Genomic DNA, 18,236 nt, shown 5'->3' on the forward strand with positions numbered 1-18,236 from the left:
TTGGATAATATTTTCCTCTACCATTTTGCCTTTTGCATTATATGTATCATATCTACTTTTCCTTCTTTCTACACTCTTCTCCACACCTCTCTCTTCTGTCTTTTCGTATCTGACTCTAGTGCTCCCTTTAGTATTTCTTGCAGAGCTGGTCTCTTGGTCACAAATTCTCTCAGTGACTTTTTGTCTGAGAATGTTTTAATTTCTCCCTCATTTTTGAAGGACAATTTTGCTGGATATAGGAGTCTTGGTTGGCAGTTTTTCTCTTTTAGTAATTTAAATATATCATCCCACTGTCTTCTATCTTCCATGGTTTCTGCTGAGAAATCTACACATAGTCTTATTGGGTTTCCTTTGTACGTGATGGATTGTTTTTCTCTTGCTGCTTTCAAGATCCTCTCTTTCTCTTTGACCTCTGACATTCTAACTAGTAAGTGTCTTGGAGAACGCCTACTTGAGTCTATTCTCTTTGGGGTGCGCTGCACTTCTTGGATCTGTAATTTTAGGTCTTTCATAAGAGTTGGGAAATTTTCAGTGATAATTTCTTCCGTTAGTTTTTCTCCTCCTTTTCCCTTCTCTTCTCCTTCTGGGACACCCACAACACGTATATTTGTGCGCTTCATATTGTCCTTGAGTTCCCTGATCCCCTGTTCAAATTTTTCCATTCTTTTCCCTATAGTTTCTGTTTCTTTTTGGAATTCAGATGTTCCATCCTCCAAATCACTGATTCTATCTTCTGTCTCTTTAAATCTATCATTGTAGGTATCCATTGTTTTTTCCATCTTTTCTACTTTGTCCTTCACTTCCATAAGTTCTGTGATTTGTTTTTTCAGTTTTTCTATTTCTTCTTTTTGTTCAGCCCATGTCTTCTTCATGTCCTCCCTCAATTTATCGATTTTGTTTTTGAAGAGGTTTTCCATTTCTGTTCGTATATTCAGCATTAGTTGTCTCAGCTCCTGTATCTCATTTGAACTATTGGTTTGTTCCTTTGACTGGGCCATATTTTCAATTTTCTGAGCGTGATCCGTTATCTTCTGCTGGTGTCTGGGCATTTAGTCAGATTTCCCTGAGTGTTGGACCCAACAGGTTGAAAGATTTTTCTGTGAAATCTCTGTGTTCTGTTTTTCTTATCCTACCCAGTAGGTGGCACTCGTGGCACTCGTTTTTCTGCAGGTCCCACCAGTAAAAGGTGCTGTGGGTCCTTTAACTTTGGAAAACTCTTGCCATGGGGGAGGTTCACCAGCCGAAGTGGCTTGGAAGAGTGCCAATCTGAATCTCCCAGTCAGCCCAGGGATCCGAACATGGGGAGGGCCGCTGGCCGCCGCAGCCCAGGAGAGTGCCCATCCGAATTTCTTAGCCAGCCTGGAGCGCCAAGCGTGGCGGGAGGGTGCCAGCCGCTGCGGCCTGGGGGATTGCACCATTCCCAGCTGGACCGGGAAGCCACATGTTTGGAAGGGACCCCGGTCACTGTTCTCCACGGCCTGGGGATCTCCCAGCTGGTCTGGGGGGCCGCGCATGGGGGGGGTGCCAGCCGCCATGGCTTGAGGGGACTGCCTGTCCAATTCTCCCAGCCAGCCCAGGAAGGAGGGAGGGAGGGACTCCGGCCGCCTGCCGCCCTGGCCCAGGGAAGCCCACGCCCCTCGGCGATCTCACCGGAGCAGGTTCTCCCAGCCAGTCAGCCGTTCCAGAATGGGGTACACTGTCTTCTTGATCTCTGTCGTGGCTCCGGGAGCTGTTCTGTATCATTTCTACTCCCCTAGTAGCTGTTCTGGAGGAGGAACTAAGACCCGCGCATCTTACTAAGCCACCATCTTCTCCGACATTCTTAACTTTTGATCATTCCATTCTACATATATAATCAATAGTACACAATATCATCACATAGTTGCATATTCATCATCATGATCATTTCTTGGAACATTTGCATCAAATAAAAAGCAGTCTGTGCATATTATTTTGCTAAAGCGTATGCAGCATCACAATTATAGGCTCTGAAATTAAGTTTTAGGGTCCAATCCTAGCTTTGCTGTAGGGTGCTGGGAAAGTTACCTAATTCCCTGAGGGTCCGTTTTCACCTATGTCAGAAGGGAACGCTTTATCCTTGATGTTTCTTATGAAGATTAAACGATCAGAAAAGTGCCCAGCACAGAGTAGGAGGTCGGTAAAAATGTCCCCCACATTCCAAGATCCAAAGCTTTGGATTGTTTTTGTTCTTGTTTTCAGTGGTCTCTCCGGGAGGGGCCACCAAACACCTCCAAACACTCGCGCATACCTAGAAGGCAAAATTTATGAGTAATGAACTTGAATGCTTAGCTGAGGAGATTTACAAGCACAATGTGGAGAAAATATAGCATGGTTTTCCTTGCTGCTTATAGTAAAATGTGAGAGGAAATAGATAAATTTAAGTATGAGCTATTAAAAAAAAAGGAACCAGCAATAGATTATTTGAAAAATTCTCAGACTATTGAGATTGCATGATCTGGAATGCATTCCATATAGTAATCTTTCTTAGGATTATTTCCAAAATAAATGCAAGAAAATCTCATTATACATGGGTGAATATTTTCATATCATATTTACAAAACATTAGAAAAAACATATATATTTCATATTACAAATGTATGGTTAATATATTCTAAAGAATGTTGTGATTCCATAAAATAAAGTATTTGAGATTGAAGACATAAAAATATTTCTTAAGAAATCAGTGTATCTATTAATAACCAAAGGTATGTGACACTTATACAAAACAAGAGTGGAAGAGAATCACCAAAATAGTATCAGAGGTTTTCAAAAATCTGTGACATTATTGGTAATTTATTTCAACTTTTTCAGCTATACTTTTCCAATTTCTGCTATGAATATATTTTTATTCAATAAAGACACACCGAAACCAAATTCTTTCTGAATTTACTTATCTGATAGCAACTTTATAAGCTACAAAATGTTTATTTCATTGTCTTTATGAAACAAAATTCTCAGAGGAATTCTGGTTTTAAAATTTTTTCCTAAAAAGCTCACCCTTGATGTGAGAGCATTTTTTGGAAGCTTCATTGGAGATAGTGAGAAATGAAAAGATATAAAATAGAAAAAAAATGAAAAGTTTTAGTAGCTCTGTATCACAGAATATTGTGGAAGAAATCTTGAGAAAAATTTTGGCTAGCTCTGATTAATCTTCATTTTCATGTCCAGATAAATAACTTCATATCACTGCCAATCATATTATGGGATAGGAATATGACTCTATTGAGCATATACTTACATACTCCATTATTACTCATTTGTAAGAAATAATTGACACTTATAAGAACTTTTCATCCTGCAAGTTTTTCTTTTCTTATTTTATTGAAGCAAAATATATATAACATAAAATTTGTCATTTTAACCATATTTAGGTGTGCAGTTTAATGGTGCTAATTACATTCACAATCTTGTGCAATCATCACTATCAATTCCCAAAACTCTTTCATCATCCCAAACAGAAACTTTGTTCCCATGAAGAATTAACTCTCAACTCCCTACTCCCCACCACAATACCTCAGGCCCTGGTAACTTCTAATTTACTTTCTATCTCTGCATTTGCACACTCTAGATATTTCATATATTCATATAAGTGAAATCATATGGTATTTGTTCTTTTGAAAGTGGCTTATTTCACCTAGCATGATGTTTTAGGGCTCATCTATGTTTTCACATCTGTCAGAATTTCAATTATTTTTGTGACTCAATATTATTCTGTTCTTCATATGTATAACATTTTGTTTATTCAGTGGTTGATGGACATTTGATTTGTTTCCATCTTTTGACTATTGTGAATAATGCTGCTATGAATGTTGGTGCAAAAATATATGAATCCCTATTTTAATTCTTTTGAAATAATTTTTTGAATATGTACACGTAGGTGAGGAATTGCTATGTCATTCAGTAACTATGTGTTTAACTTTTTGAGGAACTGCCAAAGTGTTTTCCATAATTGCCATACCATTTTATATTCCCACCAGCAATGCATGTGAGCTCCAACTTTTCCACTTCATCACTGCTCTAGTTTGCTAGCTGTCAGAATGCAGTATACCAGAAATGGAGCACCTTCTAAAAATGGGGGATTTATCAAGTTGCAAGTTTATAGTTCTAAGGCCATGAAAATGTCCCAGTTAAAGCAAGTCTATAAAAATGTCCAAATTAAGGCAACAGCAAGAGGTTACCTTCACTCAAGAAAGGCCAAAGATGTTCAGGGTTTCTCTCTCAACTGGAAAGGCACATGGTGAACATGGTAATGTCTGCTCGCTTTCTTCCCAGGCTTCTTGTCCACGAAGCTCTCCCCGGGTGTTTTCCTTCTTCATCTCCAAAAGTCTCCAGCTGCATGGACTTGTGTGGTTCTTGTGGCTCTCCTGCATTTTCTAAAATGCTTCCTCTTTTAAAGGATTCCAGGGAACTAATCAAGACCCACCTGGAATGGGTGGAGTCTCATCTTCCTCTAATCAAAAGTTAATGCTCACAATTGGGCACATCACATCTCCATATAGATAATCTAATCAAAATATTCTACCCTGAGTTATTGAATAGGAATTAAAAGAAATGGTTGCTCCCACAAGATTGGATCAGCATTAAAACATGGCTTTTCTATGGAACATAATCTTTTTAAGCCAGCAGAATCACCAATACATTTTCTGTTTTGGGATCATAGCTACCCTAGTGGATTTTAATTGCTGTATCGTTGGGGTTTTAATTTCCCTAATGACTAACAATTCTGGGTATCTCTTCATGTGCTTGTTAAGCATTTGTTTTTCTTCTTTAGAGAAATGTGTATTAAAATTTTTTACGCATTTTTTATTGAGATGTTTGCCTTTTTCTTCTTGAATTCTTTGTATACTCTGCACTTTAAACCCTTATCAGATATGTAATTTTAAATGATTTCTCCCATTCTACTATTTTTATTTTCTTAATAATGATTGTTGGTGTACAAAAGATTTTATTTTACATTTTAATGAAACCCCATTTGCTATTTTTTCTATTGTTGATCATGATTTTGGTGTCATATCTAAGAAAGCATTAACAAGTCAAAGTTATGAAGATTTATCTCTGCTTTATTCAAAAAATTATAAAGTTTGAGATCTTATATTTTGAGTCAATTTTTCTATATAGTGCGAGGCATGGATTCAACTTATTTCTCTTGAATGTGGAAATCCATTGTACTAGCACCATTTATTGAAGAGAATATTCTTTCCCCATTGAACAAACTTGACTCCTTTGTAAAAAATCAATTGATCATACGTACCTGGTAGGGGAGATACCATGATCACAGGGTGGTTTTCCCAGGGTGAGGCTCATCCATTGCACTCTGGGTGTGCTGATCCTTGCAATTTCCACAAATGTGGGGAAACTCAACTGCATAATTTGTGGTAATGGGGGACTGTATTTGCACTTTCCCCTGAAAAGAAAAAAGAATCAATTGATCATAGATGTATGGGTTTATTTCTGGACTCTCAATTCTATCCCATTGGTAAAGATGTCTATTCTTATATCATAACAACACTGTTTGGATTACTCAAGGTTTGTACTAATTTTGAAATCAGGAAGTGTTAATCTTCCAAATGTGTTCTTTGTCAAGATGTTTTAGCTATTTTGTAAATTTGAGGATTGGCTTTTTCCCATTTCTGCAAAAGAGGCTGTTGGAAGTTTTCTAGGTATTGCATTGAGTCTGTAGATCACTTTGAGTAGTACCATCATCTTCAAAATATTAAATCTCCCAATTAATCAACATAGGATATCTTTTCATTTATTTAGGTCTTCTTTAAATTCTTTCAGCAGAATTTTGTAGTTTTCTGTGTACAAGCTTTTCATTTCTTTGGTTAAATTTATTCCTAGATATTTTATTCTTTTAGATGCTATTATAAGTGGAATTGTTTCTTTAATTTCCTTATTCTTTCTTTTTCCCACTCAAATCTTCTATTCAACACCTCTAGTGAATTTCCAGCTCCATGATTTCTGTTTTATTTTTTCAATAATTATTAATTTTTATTGATATCTTCATTTTGTTCATATGTAATTTCCCTTATTTCTATTAATTCTTTGTCCGTGTTTCCTTTATCCCTTTGAGCATATTTATAACAGTTGTTTCAAATCTTTATCTAGTAAGTCCAGTGTTTGTTCTAAGGGACAGTTTCTGTTGATATATTTTGTTTCTTTGAATAGGCCATCCTTTCCTGTACCTTCATAGGCCTTCTGATTATTAGTTAAAAACAGGGCACTTGCCCATTATAATGTGGTAACAATGTGGCTATGATAATTATAATATGGTAAAACTGAAAATCAGATTCTCCCCACCCACAAGGTTTGCTGTTATTCTTTTGTTGTTTTTAAGGTCTGAAGGCTGTGGTAGTTCATTTGCTTAGTGATTTTTCCCAACTATTTTTGCAAAGAGTGTACTCCTTTCCTTGTATGGTCATTGAAGTATCAGTTCATTATGCTTGTGTTAGACAAGTGTTTTAATGGAGATTTCTTTGCATACCAGGAACCAAACAACGAACAAACAAAACTAAAAACAAACAACAATAAAATATCTCCCCCAGTATTTGCAGAGTTGCTCTGTGCTGGATATTGCATCAAAACTTAGCCACGTTTGCCCCGACCCTGGGAAGCTGAGAGCCTATTCTGGTCTTTTCTGAGTGCAAATCTTGCTCCGAGCGTGTAGGCAATTTTCTAATTTCTCCTGTATATATGGGTCCTTTTGAATGCCCTAATTTCCAAAAATAACTCTCCCCAGCTTTTCCACCCTAACTTTAGACTGTATATCATACATCTTAACCATAGTCTTTTGCCTTAGGTGACTGTGGGTGGACTGTTTGCCTTGTGGTTTTTCTGAGCAATGTCTACCACTTCTCTGATCTGAGAAAGTTCCAAAATAGATGAAACAGACACTAACATCTGTATCAGTCCTTCCTGAAGCCAGCAGACAAGTTCTAGCACTCTTAAACAATAACATGTGAATAAGGTCTGCTCTGCTTCCAGAACCAAGGACCAGGGCCCCACACTGGGAACTCAGGGTGCCATCTTCAAGACTGCTCATGGGCTGAGAAAGGGGTAAGACAAGGGAAAGTAAAAAAAAATACCACAAAATTTACCTATCATTTTTAAGCTGTTTCCTGGATTCATTGCTTACTTGATTACTGTAATCCTTTGACTGTTTCCCAGAGTTCTTAAAAGGTTGGTTCTGACAATTTCTACTTATTTTTTTGTTTGTTTGTTTCAATGGGGCTGTGGGAGCTTGAAGCTTCCTATTCTGACATCACTCCTCATCCAGTAAACTCTTATGTGGCCTGAGCGTTAGATAAATTCAGAGCTTGATGTTATTTCCTGTTTGAAATAGGTGTCTACAGCATTGTAGGGGGGGGGATAGAGTTGAGGTCATTGATCTGTTTCCATGGTCTTTTCATGATAAGAATCCTAACTTCTCTGAATTTACCACTCAGGAAGTACAAACAAACATTTGTAGAGAACATGCATACCTGTCCAGGATTGTGACAGGCTCAAAAGGAACCTAATTTCAGTAGACATATGTTTGCTGCCAGATTTTAGCAACATAATTCTAAGTTGACTTTTTTTCATTAAGTTTACAAATCTCTGATTATATAAGTAAGAAGGAGACAATATTTAATGTCCATGTCTTTTCTTTGTATATATATTGCAGTCATGATATTATGTTTGCCTTTTTTATGCTGTCTTTTTCTGAATTATTTATTGCTTTTGAAGGGTGAATTGCTGCCCTGTCCTTTACAGGGCTGAACTTCCTTTTCTTCTGTCACATTTGAAGGCATCTGGGTGATTACCCTGGCACTCTATGCCTGTGTGAAATCATACGTATGCTTGCACAACTAGCTACTCAATCAGGAGCAAGGCTAGAGGCTGATTTGGAGAGTGGCTCATACAAATCTAATCAGAGATTGGCATGTGATTCTCACAGATGAACAGCGTTAAGACATTCATCTGCATTCATGCCCAAAATGTAGTTGAGAACTTCACTATGGTAAGTCACTTGGAAAAAAATGTATCTAGGCACTTGTTAGAAGTATGAAAGTGCTAATGCCATAGTCTCTCTATGAATAAAGATATTTTACACAACATCAGTCACAACAGTAAGGGAAGATTCTCTCTCTGCTCTGCCCTTCCCCTATCTCTGGAAAGGGCATGGGGAATGTGGTCCATGACTGTTAATCTATAGTCTTCTTGCTGCTCATGTATACATAACCCCTTCCAGAGACTTTCTTCTCCAATATCTCTAAGATATAAAAGGGCAAGAACATTGACTTAAAAAACTATAGTATATCATTTTCTGGTGCTCACCCATGCAAAAAAAAAACCAAAAACAATAAAAAAAAAACAAAAACTACAGACTACTGTTGTTTGGCCTTATGGATCTGAAGCCACAAAATTTAAATTTGTGTTTCACATCTTGCTCCTGACTTACTATGTTTTGACTCTTGGAAGCAAGTTTCTTAAACCTGCGGAGCCTCAGTTTCATCATCTGTAAAATGGGCATAACACCTCCCAGGACTTGTGGATGTAAAATGAGTTCATACCTTAAAGACGCTTTGTAAATTGTGATTCCTTAAATCATCATGATGAGATTTAATTTAGTATGAACCTGTCTGTTCCCTGTTACACTGTAGTTATAGTAGAGCTAGAACACATGCCAAATATTAATGGGGGGAGTGTGTCTCAAATAGGCATTTATCAGAGAAGATTTAGGTTAGAAATCTACTTTTAATAGGATAAAATTCAATGTTTGCAAACCGAAGTGAAAACTGTTTGCTACACTGCCTTGCCTTTTGGGTACCGCACCTGAGCTATCATCACTAGCTTATGAGCCCTAATTACTGTGGCTGGAGAGCAGAGTTGCTCCATTCTGCCATTGATTAGAATGAGATTCGATGATCACTTGAAAGTTTATTAAAGTATATGTTTCTAGATAGCCTGCTTCTCATCACCCTGCAATCTGCCCTCAGTAAGAAACACTGGCTCTGGCAGCAATAGAGGCCATCTTACCTTTCTATGGCATGCATGGGTGCTGACCACAATTTCTAACAAGCAGGGGAAAAGTCTGGAAGGAAAATATTCTTTTATGAAAAGAAATGAGTTCTAGGGTGGAAGAATGAGGCTTCAATGTGACAGAGGTACAATTTCTTGCCTTGAATAAAGGAAAGGAGAATCAATTCTTTCAGACTTATAGGTGACTCCAGCTCAGATGGAAGATAAGAAAATAATCACCATCTGCCACCAGGAATGGACACTTAATTTTGAAACCAGCCTGACACGTTGATTAGCTCTGCTAAGTGACTCTGAAGAGACCCATTTGGTTAGCACTACGTGCGATTTTAAAAGAAAAGATGTGTCAGCAGCAGTGAGAACCAAATGAGGTCACTCATGAAATAGGAGAAATCCACTGTTGCCTCTTCCTTGTTCTGTTCTATTCCATCTTAACTGACCTATGTACCTGAAGACTGATGCACCAATGAAATGGAACTTTCATTTTCTTTTTCCCTAGATGACCAGGGCAGCTCTTAAGTGCCCTCAGAAATGGACCTTCATTTTTCTTTTGATGAGGCCACCACATTTAATCCTTACTATCATAAGGCAGTTTTCACTGATGGTTTCCATCAATATAAGATGGTTTTCACATGGAACATCTGTGTGCTGAAAAATCACATCCCTGTTATAATTTTTCCTCTGTGTGTTTGGTAGAATAGCTTCTACTCTTATAGAAATTGATTGATATCTATTCTAGTTTGCTAGCTACCAGAATGTGATATACCAGAAATGGAATGGCTTTTAAAAAGGGGAATTTGATAAGTTGTTAGTTTACAGTTCTAAGACTGAGAAAATGTCCCAATTCAAACAGGTCTATAGAAATGTCCAATCTAAGGCATCCAAGGTAAGATACCTTGATTCTAGAAGGCCAATGGAGTTCAGGGTTTTTCTCTCAAGTGAAAAGGCACATGGCAAACATGGTCAGGATTTCTCTCTCATCTGGAAAGGCACATGGTGAACAAGGCATCATCTACGAGCTTCTTCTCCAGGCCTCTTGTTTCATGAAGCTCCCTTAGGGGCATTTTCCTTCATCTCCAAAGGTCACTGGCTGGTGGAGTTTGTGATTCTCTCAGCCTCGTGGTTCCGCTCAGCTTTCATTCCTGTCATTTTCAAAAGGCATTCGCTCCAAAAAATGTCTCCTCTTTATAGGATTCCAGTAAATGAATCAGGGCTCACGTAGGATGGGTGGAGACACATTTCTGTCTGATCAAGTTTAATACCCACTACTGATTGAGTCATATCTCCTTGGAGATAACTTAATCACGTTTCCAACCTATAGTGCTGAATAAGGATTAGAAGAAACCCTTGCTCCCACAAAGACTGATTAGGATTAAAATTTGGCTGCTCTAGGTGACATAAATACTTTCAAACTGGTACAATATTCTAGGCAGATAATTTTGAGGTGCGAATATGGCAACCCAAGAAAATGACTGAACTCTTTCTTTGTACCTATAGCTTACCCTCACACATAATTTGGTTTATGTCTTGAAAAGGTCCCTGATGTTTCTAATGTCAACTGATTCTGATTTTACTTAGAAGCAGCAACAAAGTAATTGTTACATTTTTATACAAAGACTTTAATACCAATTTTGGGCGGAGGGGAAAAATTTGCCAATAGTGGGCCTCATTGTTCTCTTCTCTGTAATTCTGGAGTATTGAAAATGTTCAATACCATCATCTTAGTCACCTTATGTTAAAAGTCTCTCGTTTAAGCTTTGTGCGCTTCAACTTGGTGAGAACCAGTTTCAGGAACTCTGTCCCATTTGTGCCCTCCACCCAAATCCCTGCAGTGTTCTAGCAGAGGGCTGGTATATAGCAAACGCTCAAAGAATGGATTGGACAAATATATATTGAACAGTTTGAGTTTTCAAAATATGAGCAAATGAATTAAACAGGAACCAGGCATCACTACTTACATATTTTTCTTCATATGCTACATTATATTTTCTGGCACAAAATCACTGTCTTATTCTCTGTCTATTATTTATGGTTGCTGTTTGCAGATGTTTTGATAGGTCTCAATGACTCTAGCATTCCTGAGCCACTGAGGGACTTTGGGAATTAAAAGTAGGAGGGTCCATTTTGATTGTCTTGCTTTTCTCAGAGAATATTAAACTGAAGGAAATACAAAGATGCACGGTTCAGTTGTTTGTTTGCTTTCTTTGTGGCATTTGATCTGTTCCAACATTTGCTGAGTCATGTGTTTTCATAATTATATTGTCAAAGGTTCGAGAGTGGAAATATTCCTAAAGTGAGGCCTGCCTGCATCAACTCCATGTGCTCTGTGTTTGGAACCCATCTTATCCACATAGAAGGTAGAACAGAGGTATAAAAAGGGGCCAATATATAAGATGTCATGAATGAGAGTTAGAACCAGCACCTGCGACTTGTCAATAATCTCTCGGGGTCCCCCTTTTTGCATCAATAAAAATGGGAGAATAGTTGGTTTGGAAAGATGACATAAAATCTTAATGTTATAATGCTGTTTTATTCATTCATCCTTTATTCAGTTATGTAAGCAGTTTAAATGTTCTGGGCTTTTTGTGAGGCAAAGGGATAGTAGTGGCAAGCAAAAAGTAGCTCAGAACCTACTCCTGTGTAACTTAAGGTCTACTTGGGAAAAATCAAAATCTATTAAATACTGTATAATTACAATGTAAGACATGTTCTGGAGAAAATAACTGAATTCTATGGGAAAGGATACTGTTCCCACAGAACCTCTCCCAAGGAGGTTGACCTAGATAAGTTGCCATAGAGACTCCTTGCCTTCAGATGAGAAGAGGTATAGAAAAAAAGAAGGCAAAGTTTTCCTATGAAAGAAGAGTTAAGGAAAGGGGGATAGGCAAAGATATCAGAAGGGATAAAAGTCATACGGGGCGGATTGAGCAACGAATGGGCAATATAGGAAGATGATTGCATTAGAGGGGGAGGACTAATGAGAGGTGAGATTGAAGAGGTAGGCAGGGGTCAGTCCTGGGTAGGCCCTATAGACCAGGTTAAGAAGTTTAGTTTTCATCTCAAGATCTTATAACAAATACTGGTTTCCTTTTAAATGTACAGGCCTTATGCTTCCTGGTTTAAGATATAAACAAGGATGTGTTCTTGAATCATGTCCAATGTGATTGCTTCAGCCCCACCAGATGGCCTTGTTAGCTCTACCTTTCTTTTCTGAGCCCTGGTCTCATTGGTGTAGCCACCGAAAAAGAAGTGTTCTTATTCTTTTGGAATCCAAGACTTGGAAAGAATGTCCATCATCCTCTATCAGGTGTCCTTGCCTCTGTTTGGAATGTGCTAAGCAAAAAGAATCACCACATCATACACACCTCTGGGGTTGAGTCCCACCTACTGCCATTTGATCCTTTCTCCTGTCTCTTACTACTTCTCCCCAACATTGCACTGAAATATCTTCAGTAAATCTATTTTGCAATTTTTCTGTCTCTGTGTGGGTATGCAAGACAAGCAGCCCAATGGGGAGGATAAAAGCATAAAAAGGGATTAGGGGAAAAATAGAGGAGAGAATAAAAACTGATTGCAATCCCATTGTCACCAAATCCAGTGAGTCACCAATTCTCGAGGATTATATCATCTTAATATTTAAAAAAAATTCCTTTTCCTCTTCATCCCCCACTGCCATTACCTTGACACAGGTTCTCATTGATTTCATACAGATTTCTGTGCTAGAAACTTTGCCCATTACAATCAAATCCACTCATATTTCTCATGCTGTAAGACTAATCTTTCTATCATACAAAACTAGAGCCTCTCAATCCTCTGCCTAACACTCTACAATAGCTCTCTTATAAAATGGATGGTGTTTTCATATCATCTTCTGCTGGTAGATATGTGCAATGGCGTGCTCAGATGGTCGCTATGCCAGGGAGTGGACATATCAAGCCTTCCTAGTAGACTGGTGACTTTAACCTTTTCTACTTCATATTGCCTATCACCTGTGGAGTGTGACACTGTGGTTGAAAACGTTGCTACCTCATGAGATGAACCTAACAGGTCATATTTCATCTTAATGAGGAAGATTGACACCAGAACCATACTAGGAATTGTGCTAAGCACTTTATAAGCATTACTTTATTCCACCCTCACAACCATGATTGAGGCATTTGGTATTATTACCTTTTTTTTTTTTTTACAGCTTCAGAAACTAAGATTCAGAATTTTTCAAGCCTCCTAGAGTCACACAGTGACAGGAACAGTTTAAACTTAGCACAGAATTAGGCTCTCTCTAGAACACACACTCAGCCAGTTTTTATACTTTTGTGTGCTAATTGTTTCCTTCTTTTCTTCTAAGCAATCATTCATGGGCTAAAATCAAACTGGAAACACAAGCCATATTTTCTGACCTCAGATCTTGAACAAATCAGAACTGAATGTACACATTCACACAGATGAGCCCAGCTTTTCTATCTGCAAGATTTTTTGGCTTGAAATAAGGTAGCTACCACTAGGTCTTTGCCAACTTTGTGTTATAGTGAAATTCCACTAAAAAATGCCTGTAACAACAGGATCTGAAACTCGGCCATTATTTAACTAGGTTCTTGAAGCATTTTGATTACTTTACATCTCTCTATAAGAATCTTGAATTAAGGTTCACACCCTATCCCCCCAGAACAGTCTTACTAGTCTTTTGAGATTTTGCTAAAGGCCCAACACACTAGCTTCCAGGAGAATTATCATTATGGACTTAGTAACATGCACTGAATAGAAATGGATACATTACACACACCCTTGGTTCTTCCAACAGTGATTGGAAATAGATCGAAAGAGCTGAGCCCTAACTCAACCAGCCATTCCATCATCAGCTTGTCTCAGGGTAGTAATAAACTTCTTGGTCTGCTAAATTTATGGAGTAAAAGTGCAAGCACAGTCTCCCAGTGGTACCCATGGTTTTGATCAGGTCAATAACAGTGGTCTGGAGGTCTGCATGCTGGCCATTATAAGCACCATGTGGACTTTTGCCAATGCGCTGTCATTAACGGTTACTTCCACACTAATTCCTTAGCTGGAATGACAAATGAGGCTGCCTATAGAAAGGGGTTTTGAATGTGATTGAACTTTGGATGTTTCTTATGTACAAGTATAAGATTAAGGGTTTAACACCCAAATATCAACAATATTTATACACTCCACTAGCTTAGGCAACAACTTTGAACCATGAAAGAGCTAGACTGGGGACAGGCATGAGTCACAACACAACTTCTCATCTGACTTGAGGCATGGCTTTTACTTTTGTAAGGGTGACAATGCCCTATATTGCAGTGGGGAAGAAAGTCCTCAAGTTATATGATTTATTAAATTAATAAGCATAAGATACTGAAGCCAAACTGTGTATTTACAATGGGTGTCATAATATTGTTGACTTCACATTAAATTGGAAAAATGTGTTGAAGGATTGTGCTCTCTCCTATTTCTCAGACTTTATATGTGCTATTCCATCTGCCTGGATCACAGTTCCCCTCTTTATTGTCTAGTTAACTTTAATTTTGTTTCTCTTTTAGAGAAGTTGTAGGTTTACAGACAAATTGTGCAGAGTATATAAAATTCTGGCATATTCACCTTCACATGCACAATTTCCCCTATTATTGATAACTTGCATTAATGTGGTAGCTTTGATGCAACAGTATTATTATAATTATGCTATTAACTATAGTCCAATCTTTACATTAGGGTTCAATATTTGTGTAATACAGTACTCTGTTTTTTTTTTCTTGAACTTTTATTCTAGTAACTTATATACAACCTAATATTTCCCCTTTTAAGCACATTCAAATTTACAATTTATTATCGTGATATTAATAACATCCACAATATTGGTATGTTTTCAAGAGGAGCTGCAGCATTTTACATTCCCAACTATAATTCCATTTAAAAATGATTTTTAAAATCCAAAAATGTGAGTCATCCAACTTCATTCTTATTTTTCAAGATGGTTTTGGCTATTCAAGGCATTTAGCCTTCCATATAAATATGATTGGCTCTTCCACTTCAGCAAAGAAGGCTATGGGAATTTTGATTTGGATTGATTTGGATCTGTAAATTGCTTTGGGTAGCATTGACATTTTACCGATATTTAGTTTCCAGTCCATGCACGTTGAAGATCCTTCCACTTATTCAGAACTTCTTTGATTTCATTCAGCAATGTATTATAGTTTTCCATGTACAGGTTCTTTATATTCTTGTTTGAATTTATTCTTAGTTATTTGATTCCTTTATTTCCTATCATAAATGAATTTTTTTCTTGATTTCATCTTCAGATTGTTAATGATGTATAGAAACCTAAGTGATTCTGCATGTTGCTCTTATCCTCTGCCATTTTGCTGAATTTGTTATTAGCTTTAGTACCTTCTAATTTTATTTTTTATTGATAAATATTATATATTCACATACCATGTAATCATCCAAAGTGTACAATAAGTGGTTCACAATATCGTCATATAGCAATGCATCTATCATCATAATCAACTTTTTTTCTTTTTTGTGAAAAATAACATATATACAAAATCATTAAATTTCAAAGCACATCGCAACAATTAGTTGTAGAACAGATTTCAGAGTTTCGTATTGGTTACAATTCCACAATTTTAGGTTTTTACTTCTAGCGGCTGTAAGATACTGGAAACTAAAAGAAATATCAATATAATGATTCAGCAATAATTTGTTATGCCCTATCTTCTCTGTATAACTCCATCATCACCTTTGATCACTTTCCCACTCTTTAGGGATATTTGGGCTCTGCCCTTTCTAACTTTTTGATATTGAAAGGGCTGTTGATAATTTGAAATAAGGAATAGGAACTAGTTGATGTTCTGGAAAGGCTGGCCCCTCTGCATTTCAGGACTTATCTGGTCCAGGGACCAATCTGGAAGTTGTAGCTTTCTGGAAAGTTACCCTAGTGCATGGAACATTTGCAGCATCTTACATAATGCCCTAGGTGTCCTTCACAATGGGCAGAAATGATTTTGGTTGTTGTCTGGCAAACTATGATAGGTAGCAATGTCTAACTGAAGTTTTCATAAGAGCAACTACCAGAGCAGCTTTTCAACTCTATTTGAACTCTCTCAGCCACTGATACCTTGTATGTTCCACTTCTTTTCCCCATTTTGGTCAGGCTTTCATTGTTGATCCCATAGTGCCAGGGCCAGGCTCATCTCTGGGAATCATCTCCCATACTGCCAGGGAGGCTTTCACCCTGGATGACATGTCCCACGTAGCGGTGAGTGCAATGGTTTCACTTGTAAAGTTAGGCTTACACAGAGAGAGAAGCCACATCTAAGCAACAAAAGAGGTCCTCCAGAAGTAACTCTTAGGCATAGGTATCATCACCCACCGCTGACAGAGGTCCCATAATCTCCGTGACCTGTTCCCTGTCCCTACACACTCATGCATCTGCATCCCATGCCCCCTGGACCCATCCCCTTACAAAGGATGCACCCACACCCTAACCTCCTCGTGCCCCAACTCCTGTTCCCTGCATTGCACACCCTGACACCCACAACCCACAAACCTCATGTGCCCATCCACATCCTGCCACAAGCATATCTGCTCAGCTCCTCCATCTGCTTCCTGATGCATCCTACCTTTGTCCCCCACACTGCACCCTTCTGTGCTCCAATACCTGCCTGAGCTGTACCCCATGACCTGCACTGAATGTCCACAACCCTATGACCCACTCCCCAGGCTCACGGGCACCAGCACAGTGTCCCCAACCTGTGCATATATATGTACCACAACCCACCACAGCACTGTTGTGCCCCTCCGCATGCACCACATCCTGCTCCATACCTGTCCTGCAAATACAAAGCTTTAGACTGCTGAAGGAAATCAACATCCAGAGTAACCCTATCAAGACATTTACATGTCCATGAAGACAACAGAAGATCAATAACCATATGAAGATGCAGACAGATACAGTCCAGTCTAATAACCAAATCAAAACACTGGAGGAGACACAGACTTTGAAACAATTAATCAAAGATATTGATTTAACTTAACTAAATTAAATCAGTGGGATGGCTAATGACATAAAGGAGAACAAGAGGACACTAGAAGAGCATAAAGAGGAATTTGAAAGAATAGGAATAGAAAAATAGCAGATATCACAGAAGTTAAAGGTGCTGTAGGCAAAATAAAAAATACACTAGAGACACACAACAGCAGATTTGAAGAGTCAGAAGAAGTAGTAAGTGAACTAGAGGATAGGACAACTGATTTTGAACACCTAAAAGAGCAAATGGCAAGAAAAGATGGAAAAATTTGAATTAGATGTCAGGGACATGGCAGACAAAACAAAGCACACAAATGTAAGAATCATCATGTCCCAGAAGGAGAAGAGAAAAGGGCTAGGAATATTAGTGGAGGACATAATCAGAGAAAACTTCCCAACCTTTATAAAAGACATAAATATGCAAATCAATGAAACCCAACAAATTCCAAATGGAATAAATCCAAATAGGCCTTCCCCAAGACTCATACTAATCAGTCTGTCAAATGTTGAAGAGAAGCAAAAATTTCTTGAAAGCAGCAGGTGAAAAACAATTTGCTATATACAAGGGAAACCACATAAGAATGAGTTTAGACTAATCAACAGTCACTATGGAGGCTAGAAGGCAGTGGTATGATTTATTTAAGGTTCTGAAAGAGAAAGACTTCCAGCCCAAAATTCGGTACCCAGCCAAATTTTCCCTCAAAACTGAGGGAGAGACTAAAATTTTCACAAACAAAAAAATGCTGTGAGAATATGTCAACAAGAGACCAGCTCTACAAGAAATACTAAAGGAAGTTCTACAGGTTGAAAAAAATAAAGATGGGAGAGGAAGGTCTGGAGGCAGGTACAGAATTTAAGAGTATCAGTAAAGGTGACCTAAAGGATAAAAAGAGAAAGAGGGAAAAGAACATAAAAATCTGACAAGTATAATCCAAAGGATAAGACGGCAGATTCAAAGAATGCCTTTATAGTAGTAACTTTGAATATTGAGGGACTAAACCTACCAATTAAAAGATACAGATTGCCAGAATGGATTATGAAATATAATCCAGCTCTATGCTGCTTGCAAGAGACTCATTTTAGACATAAGGATACAAATAGGTTGAAAGTAAAAAGACTGAAAAAGATATTCCATGCAAACTATAACATAAGAGAGCAA

The 18,236-nt window shown here is 37.9% G+C and overlaps 1 non-coding gene across 1 annotated transcript; it reads left to right on the top strand.

Annotated features, from left to right (window-relative positions):
* The first annotated feature begins 5,264 nt into the window (after positions 1-5,264).
* LOC143660422 (U1 spliceosomal RNA) lies at positions 5,265-5,428 on the top strand. The gene has a single exon (XR_013164028.1). It is a non-coding gene; the product is annotated as a U1 spliceosomal RNA (small nuclear RNA).
* The last annotated feature ends 12,808 nt before the right edge of the window (positions 5,429-18,236 follow it).

Source organism: Tamandua tetradactyla, chromosome 16 (assembly GCF_023851605.1).
Source record: "Tamandua tetradactyla isolate mTamTet1 chromosome 16, mTamTet1.pri, whole genome shotgun sequence".
In the NCBI taxonomy this organism is placed as follows: Eukaryota; Metazoa; Chordata; class Mammalia; order Pilosa; family Myrmecophagidae; genus Tamandua; species Tamandua tetradactyla.